The following is a 9,358-nucleotide window of genomic DNA, read 5'->3' as shown; positions in this document are numbered from 1 at the left end:
GCACTGCGCTGTGCAGGGAGGAGACAGCACATCTCCCACCACAGTTTTGGCATACAATGGGAAAACAGAACATGAATGGGAAGCTACAGGAGTATTAAAGGACAGAAGAATAGAAAAATAGGTGTAAGAGAAAAGGAAAGGAAATCAAAAGAAGTCTCAACTTAGCAAGGCAAATTAAGGCGCACAGTTCCTAAGGGACTGAACAAAGCTGAGAATGTCCCAGAGATGGGGTATCACGAAGGGTGTGTTCTCATGGAAAACCACAATTTCAGCCCACACGCATCCCACCTCAAGAAAGGCTGAGTACCACACCCAAACGTCATACTGCTCTTGCTGCTACTGGGTCATGTCATACAGAGGATTCTGTGGAGCTGCCAAAGCTTGGGATAACTCGCTCTCCTGCCCATAATTGCAGCCCTCTCCAATGGTGGGGACTGGAGCTGTAGCACAATGCAGAGGGCTCCAATCCCACCTGGTAATACAATGTGGAAGCTGCAGTAACAGCAGCGGTGGCAGCAGCTCCTGAGGTTGGCAACAGCTGTCTATTATAGGGATCGAGAGGTGGAGGTCATGTGACTGGCCATGGCTGTATTCTGGACTTGTGGCAGGGTCTACTCTATGTAATTATACACAGAGGCAGCTGCTGACACCACTGCCTCATAGAACCAGGCAGCACAGCAGCACATGTAGTAGACATGGGGCGCTCTGTATGCATTGTTGTAAAACAAGGAATCTGCATAGCTCCTGATGTAAGATGTACACGCTGCTCCATATTGCTCAGTCAAGTCTGCCATGTGGCCTAAATGATTTATCTGACACTGCTTGGACCAGTGCCCCTCCTTTCTGCATCAATAGCTGCTGCTCTGGTCTCCCATCCTGTGCAAAGTTCTAAGCCAGCTGGTGGACAACTGCACGTGCATTTGTTTGCCTTGAAACTCTGTGTTATCAAGGCCCCTGATGGCCTCCACTGCATCCTGTGCCTGCTCTATGTATACGAAGGCATTATCTTTTATGATGACACATTTGATGACCGGATCATACTCTTCAAACTTCGCTCGAAGCTCCTTATTTGTGCAGATGAAAATGATGTTGCCCACATACAACTTTGTTGAGGTTTTGCTCTTATTCTTGCTGGCTTCCACATTGATGTTTATCCCCATAAGCTTGTAATGGTGCAGGTTGCATATGGCATCTTCGCGACAGTTTTGTCTTCTATGTGCACAAAGCCATAATTCTTAATGTCACATTACAGCACCTTCCCATACTGCTCAAAAGAGAGCAGATCTGCTCTGTGGCCTCCCACGGCAGGTTTCAGATGAACAGCTTCACCATCCTGACAAGATCCTGCACAGAAATCAGAGACTCCTTGTGGTGCTGATGCTTCTGACCCTTTTTTTTAACTACTTTTATGATTTTTTTATTGTTGTCTTTAGCTTTTGAAAGTTTGATTGCTATGTGTCTTTGTTTGGAGGTCTTTGAATGTAACCAATTTTGAGCACAGTTATATTTTAGGATGTGTAGATTCATGACTTTTATGTTTAGAAGATTTTCAGCCATTATCCTTCAAATTTTCTTTCTGACCTTTTCTCTTCCTATTCTTTCTGGAGTTTCCATAGCCCTTATGATGGCAATGTCATGATTTCTCATTAGTATCTCAGGTCCTTATAATTTTTCTTAATTCTCTTTCTCTTAGTCAGACTAAATAATTAAAATTGAGCAGACTTAAATTTTGCTAATTCTGGTTTTTTTTCCTACTCATATCTGCTGTAGAGCCTTTCTGGTAAATTTTGTATTTCAGTGATTTTCATTTTTGACTTCATATTTTTAAATTTTATGATCACTATCTCTATTGAAACTTTAAGGAAACATCATTTTCCCATTTTTCTTTTTTTTAATGCTTTACTCTCTTTTTTAGCATACTTGTTGATTTAAAGAGGTTTTAATATCTTTCAATGTCTAGGATACCTCTTGGGCCTTTAGTCTGACATAATGCTGCAACTTCTGAATCTAACATGGAAGCAAAACCTAAGTATGTTGAAGGCACCACTATATGTTGGTGGCAGCTGTCTGCTGTTTGGTTCTGGACATTGAGATAAGTGTGTACCTCCACTAGATTATGCGTCGGGAGATAAAACAACAACGATTTTATCAACTAAACAATTTCTATTTTGTGAACGCATTCATATTAGTTGGTATTAGAGCAGTTTCTAACTCAGGTGTGAATTTCTGAGTATAATCTAAAAATGCCAAAAATGTTATTTTCATTGTCTTATTTATTTATAAGTTGGTATAGTTGTAAGTGACCTTCAAATCATAATTTAACATTTTTATTGAAAATCTGAACGCCTCGCAGTGTCCGCGGAGAACGGAGGGCTCTGCGGTTAGGAACAGCCGCCGCCACGGCGGGCACAGCAGCTCCGCAGCCTCCCGCCGCTGGGTAGTCAGCCCGGGGCTGCGGGCGGCCGGGGGCGGGCGCGCTCTGAGGCTCGCCCCTCACCGCCGTACCCGCGTCCTCCCTCAGCTCCTCTGGCAGAGAGGCGGTCGGTGCCTGCGCAGAGCCGCCTCCCCGCGTGCCGCCGCCGCCGCCGCTGCGCCTGCTGCTCCTCGCCGTTCCCGCTGCAGTGCGAAGGGCTCGAAGATGGCGGGCTGGCAGAGCTGCGTGGAGAGCCTCACGTGCGGCGGCTGCTGCCAGGAGGCCGCCATTGTCGGCTACTACGACGCCAAATACGTCTGGGCAGCCACGGCCGGGGCGTCTTTCAGAGCATTACGCCAATAGAAATAGATGTGATTGCAGGAAAAGACCGGGAAGGTTTCTTTACCAACGGTTTCTCTTGGAGCGAAGAAATGCTCAGTGATCAGAGATAGTGTGTACGTCGATGGTGACTGCACAATGGACATGCGGACAAAGAATCAAGGCGGGGAGCCAACATACAATGTTGCTGTCGGCAGAGCTGGTAGCGCATTGGTTATAGTCATGGCAAAGGAAGGTGTCCACGGAGGCACACTTAACAAGAAAGCATATGAACTCGCTTTATACCTCAGGAGGTCTGATGTAAGCAGCCTCTCCCCATCCACCTAGCAACTGTCTTCATCAACACCCCCAATTATGGTCACAATGCTACCAAACTATAGACGGTAGCTAATTTTTCTGTAGCTATCTTTTAATGTCATGATTCCTGTTTGCCCAGTGGATCATTTGTATGTTAACCACTGTATATAACCAACCCTTATCTGGCAACATAATTGCAGCACAATGATTTGCATGATACCTTGAAATTGGGGGGAGGGGGCATGCCAAGTTGGGCATCACTTTGTCTTAGCAATTAATGGGATATTGATTACTAAAATAAGTTAATATTAAGCAAGGTGCCGGTTGTACAATCTCTGATCAATGTCTTTTCAGCACTTTGAGCATTCACTTGGCTCATTTAGTCTTCTTTTGTAGCGCATGGTTGGGAGGAAAAAGTGCCAGCATCTTTCCTTCACTCTTCTCTTTTTCCCGCCCCCCGGCTCCCCCCCCCGTCCCCCCTCCCTTTGCCCATAGGCATTTGGTTTGCTTCCATCTTTTTTTATGCAGTGCCTGTTTTTTTAACCAATTAATATCTCTTTTGTTGATGAGCTATTGAGAGCTGCAGTAGTTGCTTTTAGTATTGCTGTTGCACTTGAGTAGAGACAAACCTTTATTCAGTGTCTACAGGACATATGAAGGGTGCAATGGCAAAACAAGAGCAAAAAGCATTTCCTCCTATGACCTTACAGCAAGCATACTGATTGAATCCCCAGGGGCATTCCATCATTACAATAGCTCAGACTTGTGTTCCTTTTTCTTTGCACACCAGCTCTACTCTTTAGTCAAATTGTAAAAGGCTGCCATTATGGACATAAAGTATCCCAACATAACCGTCTGGAGTGTGTCCAGTTTGTTCTTCATAGGACCAATTTTTATTTGCAGCTTGAGTTTTTATATGAAGTTGCATTATTGTGGACTTGGCTGTCTTGTGATGAATTGTTTTCATATGTATTCTGTGCCATACTATTGTTAAAATGAACTGTTGCTATTGTGAGATGGATTTTAACTGACCTATTAAGGGTTTCTTTCAAATGGCACTACTTTAGAGACATTCTAGTATTTGCTTCTATTGTTTGGGCCTTGTGGATAATGTACAGATTTAAAAACAAATCTTGCTGCTGATTTGTCCATTTCTTTCCCTGCACTTTGTTACATCTGGGATACGGTTTAACTCATCTGATTTAATATGCATTTTAAAAAATGCCATAACTATTAAGCACCTTGTTTACAGACAGATGAAATAAATTTATTCCAGCCAAAAAAAAAGAAAAAGAAAATCTGAGTAATTTATTTATTAATTTGTGTGTGTGTGTGTATTGTAAAGTTAGACTATTCTAAGCCCTGGATGAACTTAACTGGCTACAGTAATAGTGCCTACTGCTCCATTACCCTCTGCTCTGTTACAAGGTGCACAGAGAGGATCAGCTGTGGGAATTATTTCCTAAGTGACTGAACTGCCTGTTGAATAGTGCAAGAAACTTTAACCTGGGATTTCTCAACTGCAGTACTGTTGGCATTTTGGTCTGAATAGTCCTTTGTTGTAGGAGGCTCTCTTCTGCATTAAGAATGTACCCACTAGATGTCAGAGGCATACCTCTGCCGCCACCCAAAATGTCTCCAAAACTGTCTCCAGAGAGTGCCAAATATCCCCTAGATTGGCAGAAGTGTCCAATCTTTCGGCTTCTTGGGCTACACTGGGAGAAGAAGAATTGTCTTGGGCCACACATCAAATACACTAACACTAGCTGATGAGCTGAAAAAGGAATTTCAAAACATAACCTCATAATTTAAGAAAGTTTATGAATTTATTTTCTTAAAGTTTATGCATTTGTGTCAAGCCACATTCAAAGCTGTCCTGGGTCGTATGTGGCCCATAGGCCATGGGTTGGACAAGCTTGCCATAGAGGGTGAGATCACATTCATTGAGAACAGCTGCTTTAGGCTTCCTTTGAGTCGCAGCTTACTCCATTAAGACTGAAGAATGCTGGGTCTAATCTGGACCTGGGTTTCCTATAAGACATAAAACACTATAACACAGAAGAAGGATAGAGCTTCACCTCTGTTTCATGAATTATTGTTTCATTTCATATTTTAAAGAGAAAAGTTGACTTGGATTATATCTGAATAAAATAGCAAGGAGTATTACTTAACAGTGCTGCTGCTTTTTTTTTTTCCTGCCAGCCAAAAAAAGTTAACTGTGATGGTTGTGGTTCTTCCATTATGGCATTGTTCTGGTGTACAGACTCAGAAGCTGTCACTTATCTATGAGTGACTGCATGTCAGGTTTCTTGAGCTGTCATTAATGAGGTAAAATTATTCTTTGATGGCGGTGGCCATATGACAAGGACTGAGAAGACAAGGATCCCTGGATTCCAGATGACTGCCGCTTAGTTATTGCAACAAATAGTGTGTTTCAATACATTTTCCTTATAGATCTTATTTTCCATCTCTTACTTAGTATTGTAATTTCCTCTAAACTTACATTTTCCAAATCTTTCTCAAGTAGTGATAACCTCAAACATAACATATGGCTATAATGCACACCCTAGTAAATAATAACATAAACACTGTTAATATGCACTGAAAAACCGTTCAAGATTTCATACGAAATGAAATGCTCTGCTTCATGTTGATTATCTGTATACTTCACTGACTTGGGTCAGGATTTAGGACTGGTTAATGGAATGTGGAGGAGATGGCAGAGTATAGTTTTGCTGGACTAAAAGGTGGTGAAACGTTGCCAGATTAAAATAATACCTTTTAACATTTGTTCTGAAACTAGTACTTGACTATTTGGTGCTCCTGACATGACTGCATACTGTTATTTTGGATGCCGATGGAAAGAAACACAGCAGACTCATTGCTTACTCATTCATTCATATATAGTGCGTTTCTTCCTAGATTTAAAAAGGATACATACATATGTATCTTCAAAAAGCCTATAAAAGTCAATTACTATGTTTATCCAATGAAGAACTACTTTCTTAACTTTAGAACTTCATTTTGGGAAAATTCTCACTTTAAGAAGTAGTAGACATTTTCCATCTTTCCTCCTTAAGGTTGGCTGAGCGTGATATGGAAAGAGGTGATCAAGTGTGACAGAATCTGTCCTTTGCCTATTCCAGTTGCTTCCACTATAATTTTAATTGCTAGACATCAGGGCTTCAGATACTTCAACTAAATGTCAAGAGACAAGCCTTATGAATTACAGAATATTGTTGGTATATAAGCAAACATGTAAATAGACACTTTGCATCATTATCTAATTTTTAGAAACCAGCCTATTTTTAGTTCTCAGTGTTGAACACATTTAATACACATAGTTGAGGTTATCTGTTTATAGTATTTCAAGTTCTAGTCTATTTAGAGCTGGTTACAGTAGAATCAAAGGCAAATGATGTTATTAAAACTCAAAGCTAACAGTTATAATATAAATATAATTAGGTACTGAGATCTTTCTAGTGTGTAATGTTATGCTCCTGTCAAAACTGGGAATACTAATTACAGTGGAAAATTAGAAAATATTTTTCCTGAATCTGGGATTAGTTTCCTCCTCTTTTTCACCTTCCATTTTTATTCATGAATTTTAAAAAAATTACTGGGCATCAGCCATGTGCCAGATCCTGTTCTAAACACTGAGATAATAATGTCAGTGAACAAGTCACACAAAGTCTCGGCCTTGGAGTATTTACATTTTAGTAAGGCAGACAATCAATGTAAAAATACTTCAATCAATTTTAGGCAGATGGAAAGTTGATTATGTGTCAACTGCTATGAGAAAAATATAAAACAATGAGAAGGATTGGGGATGGAGGAGGGGAGCTGTAGTATTTCCTCTGTGGTCAGTGTAGGTCTCACTGAGACTGTGCTAGACATTGGAGCGAATATTTAATTAAGAGGTTAAGGAGGAACCAACCCAAATGCCCTTTGATGATAGACTGGACAGAGAAAATGTGGCACATATACACCATGGAATACTATGCAGCCATAAAAAACGATGAGTTCGTGTCCTTTGTAGGGACATGGATGAACCTGGAAACCATCATTCTCAGCAAACTGAAACAAGAACAGAAAATCAAACACCGCATGTTCTCACTCATAGGCAGGTGTTGAACAATGAGAACACATGGACACAGGGGAGAGGAGCATCACACACTGGGATCTGTGGAGAGGGAACTAGGGAAGGGACAGCAGGGGTTGGGGAGTTGGGGAGGGATAACATGGGGAGAAATGCGAGATACAGGTGATGGGGAGGAAGGCAGCAAACCACATTGTCATGTATGTTCCTATGCAACAATCTTACATGTTCTTTACATGCATCCCAAAACTTAAAATGCAATAAAATATATATTTAAAAAAAAAGAGGTTAGGGAATGCTCCTGCCTGTAGCTGGAACCTAAGGAGAGAAACAGCCATTGCAAAGACTTAAGGGTGAAAGCATTCTTGACACATTTGTGTACCCAAAGGAGTAAGAAAGACCAGAGGAGAGTGAGCAGGGAGAGGAGTGAGAAAGGAGCTCACAGGAACCGGACCCCTAGCCCACTCTGTAGACAGGGCTTTTACCTTTAATTGTTTTCCCATGACACACAACTTTCCAAGAAAGCTTTCCCCGCTTTTCTTACTTGGATTTTTTTTTTTCTCTATTTTCATCATTCACATTCCCATTTGGTCAACCTGTCTCCTTCCCTCTCTGTCATTGTCTGTACTCTCCCAGCTGTTATCTTCTCATACTATTGCGATTTCTCCTGCAATCTTCAGGTAGGCAGTCCATAGGAATCATAAACCCTCATTTACTGAGTTCTTACTCTGTGCTCAGCAGGATGCATTAGATAGAGTCTAGTTTGATCCCATTTTTGCAATAACTCCCTTATGCTGGGAAGTATTACTGCACCTATTTTTTTGGATGACAGAGAGATAAAGTTCAAATATCTCTGTTTATGTTGCATAAAATCAATGAGGTTTGAACCCCAGTTGGTTTGACTCCATACACAAGATAACACCAAGTTATATTGTTTCCTGGGTTTTTGTATCCCCAGCTCAATTCAAAAAGTATTTCAAACATTGGGTTTAACAAAATAGGACTCCCATATTTATTTTTTCAGTGTTAGAAGGCACCTTGGAAGTCATTCTATTTAAACTTCCCCCAATATTTGAATGTGTTTTATACTATCTCTGTTGAGTGGTCATCAAGCCTCTACATAAAAGCTTCCAACAACAAAGGATTGAAATAATAGTTTTTTAAAAAATACCTTGCACTATGATGTAACATAGTTCCATGATATTCCATTGTTCTGCCCTACATAAAACTGGAAGCTATTGATTGTGATTTTTCATATAATCATATTGAAAAGCTACTGTCACCTTTCCATTTTTCTTCTTTTCTAAATGGTATGTTGTCTTAGTCTATTTCAGTAAGTGTTACATTTTTTAAACTAACTTAACAGTATACCTTTAGGTGTATTTATGGTTTGTTTTTTGAGACTAAGTTGTAGCAAAGACACATATAGGAAATGGTAAACTGTCTTGCCTTTCTTTCTACTTCAAAACAAACACAAATAGTAAATTAGGAACCAAGAAATGATTTATGAATTTTGATCTTGTCAGAGAACAAGAATGATTCACATTTTATTTATTTAAAACAGTTTGCTATAATTATCACAGTTTTTAAAATCCAAAATGCTGAGTCAATTCCATTCCAGGTACTCAGTTCTTTGTTTTATTTTTCCACATAATCTCATATAGAAATAAAACAGAGCAGAAATCTGAAGAGAGAGAAAGAGAGAGAGAGAGAGAAAAAAAGAGAGAGACAGAGCATGAGCCAATTCTAGATTTCAGTGGTTAACAGTGGTCTCGGATATGTGACAGTAAGAATAGCAACCCCTCCGGTGAGTCCTGGAATGCTGAAGATTTCCTGACTTGTCATTTCTGTACCAGAATTGAACCACAGGAATAGGCAGTCTCTAAATTCTGGTCATCTCAGGCAGTATAGCATAGGGGTATACACTGACTGACTTGCCTCACACCAAATACAGAATAATGCATTTTGCCTGCCCAGGGATAGCCACCTTCTTGTTCCCTGACCTCCTCTGCCACAGTGCCTGAAATTCCTCCCTTTCTTTCTACTGCTCTCCCTCAATTAGAAAATAAACAAGCAGGCTGGTCCGAAGGCAGTGAGTTATCTCAACTGATTGTTCACAGTCAGTTACAGATCAAACTCCTTGTTCTACTCTTTTCCCCCTTCTCACTACTGCACTTGACTAGTCTTAAGAAAGAAAGAAAGAAAGAAGA

At 40.5% G+C, this 9,358-nt stretch overlaps 2 pseudogenes across 1 annotated transcript; one reads left to right on the top strand and one right to left on the bottom strand.

The window, feature by feature from the left end:
* Nucleotides 1-174: 174 nt before the first annotated feature.
* Nucleotides 175-1,332, bottom strand: LOC116545541 (annotated as a pseudogene).
* Nucleotides 1,333-2,623: 1,291 nt separating this feature from the next.
* Nucleotides 2,624-4,034, top strand: LOC116545538 (annotated as a pseudogene). The gene has a single exon (XR_004266346.1). The product of XR_004266346.1 is annotated as a profilin-2 pseudogene (transcript).
* The last annotated feature ends 5,324 nt before the right edge of the window (nt 4,035-9,358 follow it).

This window comes from Sapajus apella, unplaced genomic scaffold, assembly GCF_009761245.1.
Source record: "Sapajus apella isolate SASKATOON/1434 unplaced genomic scaffold, GSC_monkey_1.0 scaffold283, whole genome shotgun sequence".
Classification (NCBI taxonomy): Eukaryota; Metazoa; Chordata; class Mammalia; order Primates; family Cebidae; genus Sapajus; species Sapajus apella.
The sequence above is the reverse complement of the archived record's forward strand: the minus strand, read 5'-3'. Positions and strand labels throughout refer to the sequence as shown.